Source organism: Haemaphysalis longicornis, unplaced genomic scaffold (assembly GCF_048455015.1).
Source record: "Haemaphysalis longicornis isolate Haplotype H1 unplaced genomic scaffold, Haemaphysalis longicornis Haplotype H1 scaffold_4, whole genome shotgun sequence".
NCBI classification, from domain to species: domain Eukaryota; kingdom Metazoa; phylum Arthropoda; class Arachnida; order Ixodida; family Ixodidae; genus Haemaphysalis; species Haemaphysalis longicornis.
Genome location: NW_027526361.1, coordinates 57,996,078 through 58,011,741, shown reverse-complemented (window position 1 = coordinate 58,011,741; position 15,664 = coordinate 57,996,078). Strand labels below are relative to the sequence as shown.

The 15,664-nt window shown below is 54.6% G+C and overlaps 1 protein-coding gene across 5 annotated transcripts in view; it reads right to left on the bottom strand.

The window, feature by feature from the left end:
* Rdx (BTB/POZ and MATH domain-containing protein rdx) overlaps positions 1-15,664 on the bottom strand; it is a 99,269-nt gene that overhangs the window by 26,794 nt on the left and 56,811 nt on the right. Inside the window, exon 1 of one of the 5 annotated variants that reach the window (XM_077706848.1) lies at positions 9,841-10,179. The exons of the other annotated variants lie outside the window; for them this stretch is intronic. The gene's annotated coding sequence lies outside the window, so the exon portion shown is untranslated. Of the gene's footprint in view, positions 1-9,840; positions 10,180-15,664 lie in introns of those variants that run through there. 5 annotated transcript variants of the gene reach the window in all.

Genomic DNA, 15,664 nt, shown 5'->3' with positions numbered 1-15,664 from the left:
AGCGACCCCCCTCCCTCCCCCGCTGCACGAGAGAAACCATCGGGAGCAGTGCTCCACTTGATGCCGCCACGGGCCGCCCCCCTTCATCTCGACATGCACACGACAGCCGCCCCCGAGACAGTTTGTCGCAGGGCACAGACAGGCCAGCTCTGGCAGGGTAAGATGCCTGCCAGCACGACGCGTGAACCTGCGCGTGCTTTGTTAGGCTAGGTTGCTCTCTCCGAACCTAGAAAAGCAAGTGGGGCTTTCGGAATTGCGTCCCCACAGGGGGGAGGTAGTCTACAGCCCTTCCACACACACAAAAAAAGACTAAAGCATCAAACCACCGAGCCAGTGTGACCGAGGTCAAAGGAGAGACATGCAACAAACGCACAGCCTCTCATTAGAGACCAAACAGTGCACCCGTCCGTGGACAGATAAGGTCATGACGCATGCGCGCAGGGAAAGCCAGCAGTGCACTGCTGAAAACTAGCAGCTGCCCGAAGCCTTCAACGTGCAAGGGCGTGAGCGAGAGTAGAGAAGGCCTCGCGGGTCAACCCGCAAGTGACCTTGGAAGTTCAAACCGCCACCGAGAGGCCCCCCTCCACTCCGGCGTGCCTCTGGGACTCCGCTGATGGAAGCGGGACGCTGCTTTCTGTCTGACGGCGGGGAAAGAGGTCCCGTGACGCATTTGCCAGATAAGGGGGCGAAGCGCAGGCTGCGTCGGTCTCTGCGTAGACAATGCTTCGGAAGACGCGGTGCAGACGTGCAGCGAGAGACATTTCATTCGGCCATTATTCCGCGATCCGCGCGGGGACGGAACTTCGTCAATCAAAGGCGCTGCTCCGATCCGCAAGGAAAAAAAAAAGATGACGACCGAGGCGGATGCAGCACGCTGCTGAGGCGAGCGAAGGAAGAAGCCGAAGTCAAGAATGGGTGCAAGGGCCCGACGAAGAAGCAGGCCCGCGTGCAAGGTCTCGGGGCGCGAAGAAGGGGCGGCCTCGGTTCCTGCCGAGCGGCGCTGCGCGGATCATCGATCACCGCGGAGGGCTTTCACGGTCGGTGAGGGCTTCTCGAGAGCGGGATTACACGCATGTTGGAACGCGACTGCGATGCCTGGACATTACTCGAAACAAAACGCCATGTCAGGAACGTTCCCGCTTCGAAATGCTTTACAGTGTGCCCTGATGAGTCACAGACCGTGCAGCCGCTCGGCAATTATGCTAAAAAAGGTCAACTTTGCCAACGAAAGCACGGCACAAGTCACTTGTAACGGGCGTTGATTCGCTCACACAGAGGCGAAATCCAGTCGTCTAGGCCAGAAACGAAAGGTCGTTGGTGTTAAAGAAGGGCTACAAGGGACGCATGCTTTAACTCCGCCGAACTGAGAATAGTACACGAATTGCAATTTGTGCCCCCGTTCAACGTTGGAGCTGTATCAGAAGCTTCACAAAAATGCCCATTGGGGACAGTTCTTCGCGCACCGCGCAGAGATGAAATTTCCCCGCTTAGTAGCGCCTTAACGGCTGGTTCGTGTTCGTAGACGGCGCATCACATCCCAAACGCCATAACATTCGAACGCGCAGAGAAGAAATTAACCTTGCTAGCTGCAGAGCCGAGACCCAGACTCCCCTACCCGACAGCACATCCCTGTCACAAAAAGCGGTGCCGAGCATGGCCGGAACTTGCGTACAGGAAACAGTAGCCATCGTACAGACCCGGAGGGCAGTGCAGATCGAGCGCGGACGACGCCCCGGGCGCGCGTAGGAAGGAGAGCGGTCACACCGGGCGCGGAGTGTTTGGATGCTGGCGGCGAGTAAGGCCGCCCGTTCGAAGCCGCCCCGGGAGGTCGCCTTCCCTCCGCCCAGCGTCATCGGCACGTAAACCATGGCCGGCACACGCGCAGCAACAATCGCGCGCGACGAGCACGCCAGATGAGACCGTCGCACGCGAGGAAGCAGTCAACAAACGCGCCGTTAGCAGAGGCGAAAGTGAGCGCGCGCAGGGGGCCATAAAAGGCCGCCCATGTGGCCTTCCGCCCTGCTACGCTAGCGCAGCGCCCGGGGCTGCTGTTGCATTGGCCGCACGTGTGCGCTCGGGGACGAGCCAGTTCCGCGCAGCTTTGTATACACGCTGCGTGCTCAGGACCACTCGCGTACGCGGCGGAAGGGCGCTCGGGGCGGGAGCATTCGACGTCGAGACCTTCGGGCGCGGAATCGCGGAAAGGGACGACGACACTGATTGCCCACCATCAAATGACAATTTCAATGCGCAGCGTTCTTTGACTGGCAACACGAGTTTTCGGAAGTTCGGGTCGACCTAAGTTTCCGTCCACGTTCTTCCGTTCACAGAAAAAGAAAGAAAAAAAAAATCTTTACCGCATAAAGACTTGGTGATCGAACCAAGCTGTGTCATTTCATCGCGCACCCCCAATAACGTAAGCGGCATGAGGAGCAGTTCAATCAGGAACAAGGCTTCGGGACAGAGGGAGGAAGGGCGTATGTGCGCACCTGCGACCGTTTTGATTTAAAATAAATAAGTGCACCTCCAGGTCGCACTTGAACCAGACTATCGCGTTACAAGGGGTCGAATTTCCGTCCCTCGCGCAGGACGGAGAAATGAAATGCGTGGGCAGACGAAGCTTTCAGGATTCAAAGGAGAACGGTCGAAGTGAACCTTGCACGTCATTCGGAGATAAAACCAGGAGGTGTTGAAAATTGGAGCACAGATGACTCAATTCCTTTAATCACCTGACCTCCGTAGGAGCATGTATCCAATTCGATTCGTGAGGAGCCAGCCACGGGCGTACTCGGGATCCTGACGCACGCAGGCTGCTCGACGGCGCCGCTGCGTCACCCAGCCTCTGCCGGCAGCCACGCGAACAACGAAGGACCCTTCGCCCAGTTGCAAAACGAAACCGCCGCTCGGGTGCAAGCTCAGCAACGCCACGTGACGAAAGATAGAGAGAGAAAACGCCTGCACGCAGAAGGTGACGCGTCAGGCCTGACGAAAAAAAAAAAAAAGGGGGGGAAGGGGGGGAGGATATTTTCGTCTTAAGTAAAAAAAAAAAAAGTGCCCAGACTTAAAACGCGAACTATACACGCTGCCTGCTAAAGACGTCGCCAGAATCGACACGAACTGGCGTTATCGATCTAGATTTCGCTACCCGCAGACGAGAACTGTGTCGAAGAGCCGTCTTCACGAAACAGGCCACCTCTGAAGCCACATACATACCTTGCTTCGGATAAGTTCCGTTAGGGACGTGGATGCGGGCAGGAGGCGTGACCGCGGCTGCACGTGCACGCCAATGCTCATTAATAAAGGCGCGCGCAGCGCCAGGAAAACAAGAGAAACGCGCCGTTTTTACTCGATTCTGCAGCGAACAGAAAGCTCCCGCCGTCGTGTTTACTCCCTGTCCCCGTGGTCGCCTCGTGCCTTCTCCTTTCACACTTCGTCCAGCACGCGTCGTTATGCAAGGACAAAGAACCTCCGCGGGCAATAACAAGCGCGTCACTTGCTGCGCGATAGTTTCCACAGCTGTTTTCCCAAACAGCACTGCCTCCTTCGGGAAGGTGCACGTGACCGACGGGTCACTTGCGCAAGCTTCCAAGTTTACCCGCAAAGGGCACGCGCCGAGAAACCGAGAAGAGGGGGTGGATTACAGAAAGAAGAAACTGGTCGATGCGTCAAGCGCTCCGAAGACAAGGCGCAAACACTTACACAATGAACACCCCTCAAAACAGGGCCGCGTTCAAGACTCGCGAAACGGGGGAGGGGGGGAAGCCCGGGTGAACGAGACTGCTGTTTAAAAGCCACAAGACAATGGAGCGGAAACACTGGTTTGGACATAGACGACCTATCCCCGTTTTTGGCTCAGGGTCATTCGCATCTCGTACAATGATTGATATGCAGCCTGCCGGCGTGCTTAGGGGAATCCGCAATGCTCAGCACGCATAGCTACAAACGTTGGGCTGCTTGTTGCAAAAGAGCTCCTTGGGCACGCACAGGCTAGAAAACTTTCAAGCCTTCAGCTTCGCCTACTACTAACTATATATGCGCTGCTCGGGCTCACAACTACACAACCACGCAGCTTCCCCGAACTGGCGCTCGCCAATTGCCCAACTACATGTGCGCGACGGTGAACTGGACTTGTGACGAGACTATTCCAATGTCGCTCCCCTTTGTTTCTCTACATCTCGCTTTCCTCTACGCTCCTCCGCTGGTCTCGGTCGTACGCTCTCGAAACTTTACTTCCGTTAACACGTGGCCGGCTTAGCACGCATCGATGTTGAGGGTGTGGAAGAAATAAAGGTCCTAGTCTCAATTTGCTTTCCTGATCTCTCAGAACCTGACAAGTACAAATGAATTCAGGCCGCCAGCGATTATTCAAATAGCATAGACCAAAAGCCTCGCCACCCGCGCGTGAGCTGAAATGAGATCAACGTACTGCATACACCGCCACGAAAAAAAAAAAGCATTATGCCAGCCCTACGGTAAGTACAGGTTCTACTAATAAGGGGCAGGACAGAAGCGCTCGCGAGAGTCGCGGCGGAAGCGAGCCAGATGAGAGCCATTGACGACGACGGCGCACCGAGATCGCATCGGAGACGTGACGATCGGATGGCAATGCGGCCGCCAGAAAAACAGGAAGCAGCGGCGGAGAGGAAGCCGAGCAAAAACTGATACGCCGCGTTCCGCTGCCCTTCGCGTCATCCTGGATGCGTTTCCCAAGGAGGCACGAAGAAGCCGAACATCGCGTGAGCCTGCAAGCCCACACGTTCAGCGACGGACGGGGCTCTTCGCGCATACGCTGCGCTCATGGCGAGCTACGGCTGTTCCGCGCAACGCGAATACACTTTCTTTTAAGAAGCACCACCGAATTCTAGAAGCGCACAGAGTAATTGGGTGACGCCAGCCAAGACGCGCAGCAGAATTTCGCCCCTTTTCCAGTGTCTTTTGATCACTCCGTAAACGCCGCGCTCAGCACTTGCAATTTTTAAATCCCACACAACGTTCAGGTGGCAGCGAGGCCCAGCCTTGAAGCACTAAATAAAGGCCCCGTCTGCGTCCCGCGTTCGCACGTGCGAGCCTTCGACGAGCGAAGAATCTGCGTCACAGGACCTCGACGCGTTTTTATGGAAATTGGTGTTTACGGAAAAATACCTCTGGCCTTTCGCTCCTATTTATTTTTTATTGTCTGTTAACCTGCTATAACTTGGCTGCGAGAGGGAACGCCGCTAAGCCGACGTTAACTCCGGCCTCGGTAGGCTCCGCTTTCCCCAATGGAGTCAGCTAGCTGTAAGCAACAAGATAAAGAAAAAAATGACAGGTCTCCCGCTGAGGTGGGAGCTTTCATCGTGGCATACCTGGACCGAAATAAACTGGCGTTTGGAATTTTTTGGAACGTTCCTGTGCTTGGCGTAGTTGCTGATTCTCCGGAAGGGTGAGCCGTGGCGAGTGCGTCGAGAAATATGAGTCGCGAGGAGGAACGTTAAAAGTTTTTAATCTAGAATTTATCATCATCAATCTTCTGGCGACGACGCCACCAGCTCTAAGCGCAGACCATGTTACACACGCAGGAAATGCCCTATCGCTCCCTTTTCGCAAGTCGCTTCTTCGGCCGACTCCTCCCACGGTCTGAAGCGAGCGCTACCTGGTGTAAATTCGCCAGTCTCCAGCCCCAAAGCAACCCTTTGGACAAGACAATAACTTGGACGCTAGAGAAAAGTGCTTAGTCGCTTCAAACAATCGGAGTGACAAGTCTTCTCAATGCTTTGTTGGCGCTACCTCCGGGGGAAGAAATCATGCTTAAAGCGTACGTGCTTAACAGACACATTACGCTACAAGTCACTAGATTCATTTTATAACTCCAACGAATGACCAAACACAGCACTCACGGATATCATCATAACCAGCCTCTCATAAAAAAAAATTCTGCAGAAATTCAGATAATTATCTGATGCGTAGCATTCTTATGCCGCTTGTCTTGAGTTGTTTACAGCCAATCTTTTTTTTTGTTTTTCTAAATTCTGTCCGAGCAGTTATCTCCATTTACGCTATTATAACGACTACAGGTGGAACTTTCGCGAAATCTGCATTATTGTGGAAATTCAGGGCGGTACACGTTTCGCCATTTTCCGCATTTGTTTGTATTTTGCTTTTTTTTTCAGTTTTCCAGAATTTTCATAGAAGTTATCTCCCTTCACGCTATTATAGCGATTACCAGTGAAACTTTCGCGATATCTGCATTTTTTCGTATATGCAGGGCGTTACAGGGTCCTGGCTGTGGCAGTACTCGGCAAAGAATGCTACGCATTAAAAAAGTCCCGGGCCATCACCACTGACGTGAAACCTGGGGAGGGGCCAAGCATGCAGTCTACAAGTATTCTTGGCGCTTTTGCATACGGAGATGAAACCGTTGGAGAGTAGAAGTACCGTACTTACCCGATTCTAACGCGCACCTTTTTTCCGCAAAAATAGGCCGAAAAATCGAGTGCGCGTTAGAATCGGATACTTCGGGAAATAAATCGCCTGTTTCTTTCGCATTCGTTTTTCTTGCTGACAAAGTTCCTTGCGCGTTACAATCGGAGGTGCAAGTTTTTCCGGTTTTTTGCCAGGAAAATCGGGTGCGCGTTAGAATCGGGTAATTACGGTATACAGCTTTGAAGCACAAAGCGTTCTAGCACGAGTCGTTGGAAAACGAGTGTCTCGGTGTGTTTTTTTTAGTACGCGTTTTTGTCCAAGGAGGTGAAACGCTCTAGCACGAGGCGTTGGAACAAGAGTTTCTCGGTGTGTTCTTTCAGTAGGCGTTTTTGTCCACGGAGGTGAAACGCTCTAGCACGAGTGTCTCGGTGTGTTCTTTTAGTACGCGTTTTTGTACACAGTGGTGAAACGCTCTAGCGCGAGGCGTTGGAACACGAGTGTCCCGGTGTTTTGGTAACATGGCTACATGAAACGACGACAGGAGACGCCGACAGCCCGAGCCCCTGACGGGCTTCGCCCCTAAAAGTGCTTCTAAATCGCTCGGACGCCATGCTGACGATAGCAGCGCACAAGCAAGATTTGGCGTCGGGCGATATACGTTTGAACTGTCCCTAGCCCCCACATGACCGCGGACGGAAACGTCCGTCAGATAAGGCACAGTGACCTTATACCCACCTGCCGTGTTCTCAGATACAGCTCCAACCATTGGCTGCGCCGGACACCCTGCTACACAGCACTTACACACACGCTTACCAGCTGCGGGCCTTGACAGAATTTCAACCTTGTCCGCCCTATTAGGCGTACTGGAGCGGCACCGAAAGATTAAATAAGCGAAGTGTAAAATCAACTAACTGTAGTGCCCGGCGATGGCTGGAATGTGTAAACGGGTCCAAAAACCCAGAATTGTCCACCAATGCGTAAAAATCGTATTGCCGCCACTCCAGTTGTTTTTATATATCCAGACTGCCTTTGTGGCTCAATAATTGATAAACGTGTTGATCTACACAATGGTGTTACCAATAAGAGTTGGCCAAAAAACTCCGCTATCCCTTTATCGTTCACAGAATCAGGCATCCGGGTTCCGCTAGTAGTTAAAAAAAAAGGGCCCATCTCCCCGCGAGGGGGACTCGAGTAAATGCGTCGCATAGGGGGTGGGTGTACTGCGTTAACGTTTAGTGTTTGGGGAGTTGGTGGTAGTGAATGCGTTGTATCAGCAGCTTCTTGACGTAGTTTGAATGAGTCAAGGATATAAGGCGCGTTCGTAGCCTTCCATTCTGTGTCGGCTTTGTGGCGCAGTGGGTAGAGCACCATGTACCTTGCGTTCCGCCCGCAGGGTCGTGGGATCGAAACCAGGCGCCGGTAAGTATTATATTTTTATATAGTGTAGGGGGAGGGGTGCGGACCTGTTGTTGAGAGCGAGGAGGGTAGTGTGATGCGGGAGAGAAGTGGGGGAGAGGGCGCACCTGGAACAGCTGTTGCGGACGCCGAGGCACGCCGGGTGACATCGTGAGTTAAAGAAATGCTCTGCATTTAAAATACAAGGGTAGACTGATGGGCCAGATGGCACTTTCGAGATTCTTGAACAGCGCACTTCAAACAGGTGTGCCTGTCGTTTAAAGTGCGCTGGGCCTCAAGAATACAGAACCGGCCAACCAACATACTGGCTTCGGCAAAACTTGAGCGCGCGACACCCGGAGGTCGGTGCGTTATCGGGCTACAAATAGCATAGGGAAACGAACGCTGACGTCTGCCGCTGAGCTGAGAGAATGCGATAACAACGGGCTCGAAGGGCTTTTGTTTACAGGCCGCTTTTGAAGCGCAGCTGTGGTAGAACCGCCAAACACCCGAAGCCTACGTAACAGAGGTTACTGATTTCTCAACAAGCTCACAACAGAGTTGGAATGAACTGTCCGTCTCCGCTGTGACTGTGCCTACGTCGCAGCGACAGACCTTTTACACGAAGCGAGCGACACATCTGCAAAGGAAGCGACGCTAACAACATTTGGTAGCCGAGGTTCGAGCAATAAACACCTGCAGTTACGGAACAGGCGGGGGTGCGGAAACGCAACCGACATACACGCAGCACAGGATTCGGCGTGTCAAGTTACGACACACTACTCATTCACGGAGTGACTGCCGCCCGAATCAAGCATGATTCAGGCAGCGCGTGGCATGGCCGTCACATGTGCAAGGTTACAACCGGGTTCGCGGAAGCGAATTACACGGGAAACTCGCTGGCGCGCATGCTCCGAAGGACGTTTGCACGTACGCGCGACAGAGCGGGAGAGTGCCGAGGGCAACGAAACGAGAGGTCGCATCGATTCGCCCGGCCAGAATAGTTTCCGAGCAGTTCGTGGTCAGACCTGAACTGCTCTGGGGATAGAAACTACAGAAAATATAAAAACAAAACACCCCGAAACTACTCTGGAGTGGTTCTGGTCACTGCAAAATTACAAACTGAGGGGATTTAATCTTTCCAGCTTGCCACAGCGTAGAAAAAAACACACAACGGGTGGGGGGAAAAAAAGCCGTGCATTTCTCTCGACTTGAATATTATGGGAAGCAGACACTTGTATACGCAGACTTGTAACACCGCGCATGCGCAACAATTCAAAGCTGCACCTCAGTAGCTGCCCTAGGTGGGTTCGACCATCGCCTCCTGTAAATACATGAGGCGATGGTTCGACCTGAACGAGATTACTCTTCCAGCGGCTGCGAACCGTCGACGACGTCAGTGGAAAAACAACGCCCGTTCGGCGAGCAGCGGCAGCAGGAACGAAGCGGCACAAAAGAGCATTGTCTTTACACGGGGCGCGCGACAGCTGGTGTCGTCCACGAAAGGAGAGCATAGGTCAGCTGCTGCGGCGGCGGCCGAGCGTGCAATCGAGCAGAGGTAACGGGGACCTCGCGTAACGCGAGAATGTTTTCCAGTTACAGGGGGCGTTCGAAAGAGAATACAGCACTGGCCGATGCAGCGAGTACGGAAAAAGGGACCGAGCCGGTTCCGAGCGCGATAAAAAAGTGAAAGGTACGAAATGCAAATAGCTCGTTTCTGAGCGATAACAAGAGCAATCGCGCTTGAAACAGCAACACAATGGCTGCTCCAAGTTCGCTGGCCTTTTGTGGTGCGTACCAGGGACGGCCACAGAAAACCAGAGGCAGCATTTCGTGTCCTCTTTCTTGCCGGGGTCCAGGAGGAACGAACTTAGTAGCGCTCCGACTTGGTCCTTGTAAAGCTACCACTCACGCCACACCTGTGACGGAGCTCAAGCCCGTTCACACAGATCGCGTGGTTTGGAGAGTTGAGCTCGTAGCGACTACGCCCGGAAATGTAATAATAGGTAAGGGAAGGCCGTGCAGCAGCAGCAACGCACTTACGGCACGATCCGAGCCTCAGCGACTGGCGACCCCATCGCGGCGCTCGCGGGGCAAGCGTCGTGTACCGCTCTTCGGCCCGGCGGCAGCGCTGAAAAGCACCACCACCGCGGCACTAGCACAAAGGACACAATCGCAGAAGAGCACGGCGCCTCCTCAGGCCGTCCTCGTTGTGCGGCCTCCAGTCTAGGCAGGGCAGGCGCAGCGCAGGCGGCAGCAGCCACATGCGTCCAGCGGGCACGGCGCCGCACTCGCTCCGTAGGCACTGCGCGGATCCCGACCGCAACCGAGCGCACAGCTTCGACTCCGCCGACCGTCTGACCCGCCCGCCATCGCTGCTGGCGCGTCGGCCTCGCCTCCTCTCCACAACGCGCCGGCCGTTGCAGAGCTTCGCAGCTTTCTCGCACTCCGCGGTTGCCGTGACCGCAGCGCCGCTTGCCGCTGGCGGAGGACGCGGTCGATTTGCGCTCGGGCCATGCTCTGGGATTCACGCCGGAGGCACACCGTGTCATACTAGAATATGCTCGCGTGCCATCATGGTACAAGTTTTTCATTCTTGGCCGGGCCTGCGACATAGCTCATCCATGCTACCATCTGTTTCTTTTCTTTTGTCGCACGTCCTCATAGCAGTACGCGGCTCGCTGCTTCGGCGCGAAAGGGCTATTCACTTATCTAGGGACGACATGCCACTGTGTCCACCATAGAGTTTCTTACAATATAACTAGAGGGGAAACTGGCGCTGCGATCGTACGCCTCAATGGGCGTGATGGGTAGTTGTGGATTCGGATTGGCGCTTGATGGCTCGCGGAACTTACTATGGATTGCAGGCAGTTTCGTTTTCGTTTTGGATTTACATGAACGAATTTGCCTAGGCGGGGTGTTGAGAGGAGTGATCAAAATACGTTTCTCCTTGAACTGCATGCCTCGCGTGCACTGACGCCGCCCTGAGTGGAATGTTTTATAACCAGAGTTGCGAATTGGGTGGGTTATCAATGCATGCCGCACAGCGAGCATGTAAACACAAATGACGGCGCTCTGTGCGGAGAAGTTGTCTGCTAATTAGGATGCGGCGCTGTTCATTCGGCAGAGCAATGCATTGTCAAAGCTGGTCAAAGCTGACGACGGTTGCGAATCACTTGGAACAGCCACACCTTTCGTGGGAACGCCGGCTCCTACGGCGTATAACAGCAGCACCGGCGGCTGATAGGAACGCAGCTTGATGTACGTCACTATATAACTTCTCCAGAGGTAATCGGTTTCTTTTTTCTTATGAGCACAGAAATTTTCTTACTATTACAAACCACCAGCGCCGAAATTTTTACAAGTAGTTTTTAAAGAAGTCCGCGTCCTGCTGTAGTTGGCAGAAAATGGCAAACCTGATCCACAAACCCCCTGGACTCCGCGTCTGCTTTTTATTTAAACGCGCGGTTTTATTTCGTACAAACTCGGTTTTTCGTCACTAAATTTCTTGTTCGCCATGTAATTTGTAAACGGAGAGCCGGGCAATGAGGGCTTTTTTGTCAAAAAACACCATTTGCGCAGCCATAAGCCCGTTTTGATCCTACGCCATCCGGTTCCACAACTACCCATCATCCCCATTGAAGCGTAAGCGCAGCTGCCATGTTCGCGTTGACACTAGCGCTAGTTTCCCCTCTAGTTATTTGTATGAAACTCTATGTTGTCCACGCTCGTGCCCAGTTGCGGAAAACGTGCTACAACGAGGAAAGAGTAAGCTCAACGGCGGGACGGCCGCCCTGCAAATGACACAGCAGAGACAAACACCAAAGTGGCGGGACCTTTCAATTTTTGTTTCCGGTGAACATTATAAAAAAAAATCCTGTCGAGAAGTATTTCAGCATGTAAACTTCCAAAGTAACAAAATGCGGCTCTAGGGGCTTTAAGCTCGCCCAGTCGCTACGCCAGGTTTCCCTCTTGTATGATAGTATAGGTAGAGGAACGCAACCGCTGACGTACACCAATCCAGTTTCCCTTTCCCCGAGTGACAAACAAGGATAAACGCGCCCTAGGAATACCACGGTTGCCAGTCACTTGCATCGTGCCTATCAAATAAGTTGCTCAGTTCATTTCTCCTCCACAACAAAGTTTGGTTCGATTCTCACCGCAAAAGCCATTCATCTGTATTGGTGCCCTGCCCAGACGCTGAACTCTTCTTTTCTCCTGCAATGGTCTCCAGGGTTGCACTCCGGAATTAGACCTCAATCTTTTTGTGCTTTCTTGTTTGCGCTTTGTCGAATGTCGTTGCGAAAGAACGGAACGTGAGCGGCACTACTACACACAAGAGTTCGCGTATGCCTGCTGCTTTTACCACGCCTGGCAATGATGCTAACAACCTGCGGGTGCTTTAAACTTCCCGCACAAGCGGGAATCTTTGAATTTGGTCCGTCTATTCGACCTGCGCGCGCACTTCAAGAACTAGTGCAGAGATTATGTGAGCGACGGAACTTTCCGTCCGTTTCTGTGTCTGCACCATTGGCAGTCGCAGCAGCTGTACGGTACTGAAACGGAGCGCAGCACTACCCAACCGCTTCACACGTGAGCGGGCGAGCCGAAAGATGCGGGCAACGCGGAGGGCGTCACCTCCTCCTGTCCCCGCCGTCAGAGTCTGGTCCTTGAACCCCGCCGACCAGCGGTCAGGCGCTAATGGCGCCGTTTGTCCCGCCAAGGGGCGACTGCCGCGCGCGGAGGGGACGAGTTCCTGAATCTCGCTGCTCTCCGGCCGGGGCAAACGAACGGACCCGGGTCGTTCCTCTCGCGGCGGCACTTCCTTCGCTGCTGCTGAGGCCAATGCCTCCCGCGCGATGGCGGCACCGAACGGAGGAGGGAGGGCGCGCTCAGGGTGCGGAGGAGAGGAGGCAGGAAGGGCTCGGAATCGACGGATGCCGCGATTGGAAGGAGAGGGAGTTCACATTCACGGAACCCCTTGCAGGGAAACACCATGTGCAACCACCGCGTAGGAGCAGAAAAACACACGCGACGAAACGAAAGTGGTCCGCCGAGAGGGGGAGCGCCCGGAAAGGGTAATGAGCGATAGCCGTACGAGGAGGAGGCAAGGGTGAAGGAACGCGCGACGCCCCCTCGGCGTGCATCCCCATCATCAGCGCACGCGAGCACCGGGAGGAGGGCTGGCGTGTGCTGGAAGGAAGGCAAGGAGGTGACGAAAGACTATTTCTGGCACGATGCACGCGCAATCCAGGGATGTTATACGTTCTGCTGTTCTTGGCTAAGATATGCCAAGTGTGCGGTAGCCCTGAGAGAGAAACAAAGTATGTCGACGGATTCCGACAGGGCTTCATGACACGCCACGAGCCGACTCTCTTTTCCTTGCTTCTTGTTAAGGGTGCCACATCAGCTGCGCGACAACAAAGTGAAGCTGCTGGGAGGTGCAACCCTACACGACGTCCAACAAATTCGTACGAAGGGCAGGCATTTGCGGTACCTACTAGGACAATTTCACGAAGGCACCCTACTTTATAGTGAACACTCCGAGCTTTCCAATAGGCTGGATGTGCGTCGAAAAGGTGCGTGCGAAAGAGGCACTGCGAGCGGACCATTCCCGAGTAGTGTGCTCATCGCGCCAACATCCGGCGCCGCGACCTCGGCGCGCGCAATCCAAGACCGGAAGCTGCAGATCCGCCCAGGCGTCCGCTCGCCTCCTTCGGCGCGGGGGCAGACACGGCCACGGGGGGCGTGATATCCGGCCGGCTAGCGAAGTCGCACCTGCGCGCACGCCAGCGAGCTGCACACCGACCGTTACGGCTAATGACCGCGGGGCAACGTCGACGCACGGGAAGCTCTTTCACATCGCAGCTGGCGCGCTGGTTTCGCGCATGGTACCGGTCTCCGGGGTAGGCACCTCGCGAAACAACGGTGAACAACAAAAGCACGCAGCTCGGCCACAACACTCGAATGACCAGCTTCAATTACGTCAGCGCAAGCTCACGATGGCTCGTTTAAACACACCTCGCTCAAATGTGAGCAACGAGTGAGCCGCACTTCAGGACCAAGCGTTACTAGTGCTCTGAGCTCATTCACAAGCAGTTGACGACTCCACGCGACCTCGCACCATCACCATCGGCAGCACGGCGTTCGAGGGCATCGGCCGGATCAGCAACGGACGTCCGACGAAAGTTCCGCTCCCCGCAATCTGACCGGGGTTTGGAAAGCCCACGGGCGGCGATCCATCAATCAGGCGCGCACAATGTCGCGTTCATCAGCGGCCTCCGCCGCGCACCACGGCTGTCGCCCCCCGACAACAGGCAGCACTTCCGGGTCGGGTGCAGTGCACGACCCAATTCCGGCCGCCCTGCCCCTCTCCAGCTGGGCGCTTTGTGGGAAACGCACCGGCGCGTGCACGCACTGCGAGCGAGAGAAGACACCGAACCGCGTAGCGTGGGTCAGTTACACGAGCGCGAAAGGAAAGGTACACAGGGCGAAAAAACAACTTCCCGAGGGGAAGTGTTATAAGGGAAGCGAGGACAGCCCGTCCTCAGCAAGCGTACCGGAGGGTGGTCGATGCAACTAAAACGGTGTGGATACGAAGAGACACCAGCAGTGCTGCATGACTGGAACGAGAATGTGATCTTCCCAGCACCCGCTCGGCTTGCTGCGCGCAAGTCTCGGTCGGCGTTTCCATACGCGCGAGATTTCGCGGGAAAGCTCTTGAGAACATGAATGGTGCAGAAAATTATGTCCGCAGACAATGATCTCTCTCCCCTGCGAAGCGTCACAAAAAGGGGCAGCCCCGTCTCCAACGAGCCCTGCGAAGACGCAGATGGCAGTTTCGAATGAAATCGAAACAACAGAAAGGGATGCCTGCTCCTGAATATCGTCTTTACGCACCGAATCCATGACAAGTTGGCTTCACTCCGCTGGCGTCAATGAGAAAAAAAATCAATCGAAGTGGCGCTTTGACAGATCGCACTCTGACCCGATTTAGAGAAATGGTGCGCTAGACTTAAAAACAGCCGATGGGCTGTGGTTTCCTTCACATTTCTTTTTTTTTTTTTTACCAAGCTCATAATGCTCACCTAAATTAAACCTCAGTACCGATTTCCGTGTGTTACCGCTCACTATTGAGGTCGTCGTCCAAGAGCACGAAGTGTCCATAAATAAAGCCGGCGGTTGAGGGGCCATATTTGATACCATTTCCCACCTCGGAATGTGACCTGCCTGCAGCGAGCATCGAGCGCGCCGAGGCGGCGGGTCGAAGCCCGGGCAGCGGCAGCGGAGTCACTTCCGCGAGAGCGACCGGGGGGCCGCAGCAGATGTGACCGGCGCGTGACCTCGTTCGCAGGGGTTCACGACCTGCGCGCACACAACCACTACCCCTCCCGCTCCGGCCGCCGAATACCGGGTCACGCTGAAAGCGCGCCACTCTCTTGCGTCGCCGCTGGACGCCCGAGGCGGCAAATCAATGCGCCACCGAGAACGCCACCCGTGGATTAAAAATAGAAAAGTTCAATGAAAGGCCGGCTGAGGAACACCGCCCCCTGTCTCGGAAAGGTGACAACGCCGTCAAAAACTGTCCCGCGGTACATTCGGAAACAACAGTTCACGCCCTAGAGCAGCGAGATTCGAGCCGTCCCTGTGGGCGGCGCTAATTTTGGTTGACTCGGTAACACCATAATGTTCGAAGTGCAAAGAAAAGACAACGGGCTGAGAAAAGGGCCACAAATCAGCACTTGTTTGTCGTACTTTGTTTTCTTTTGCGCTTCGAGCAGTACGGCTTACCAACTAGCCGGCACCCTCACATTTTTCGGTCACACCGTGCGACGAAGAACCACCGCTTAGGCTCTCATTTCCTTGC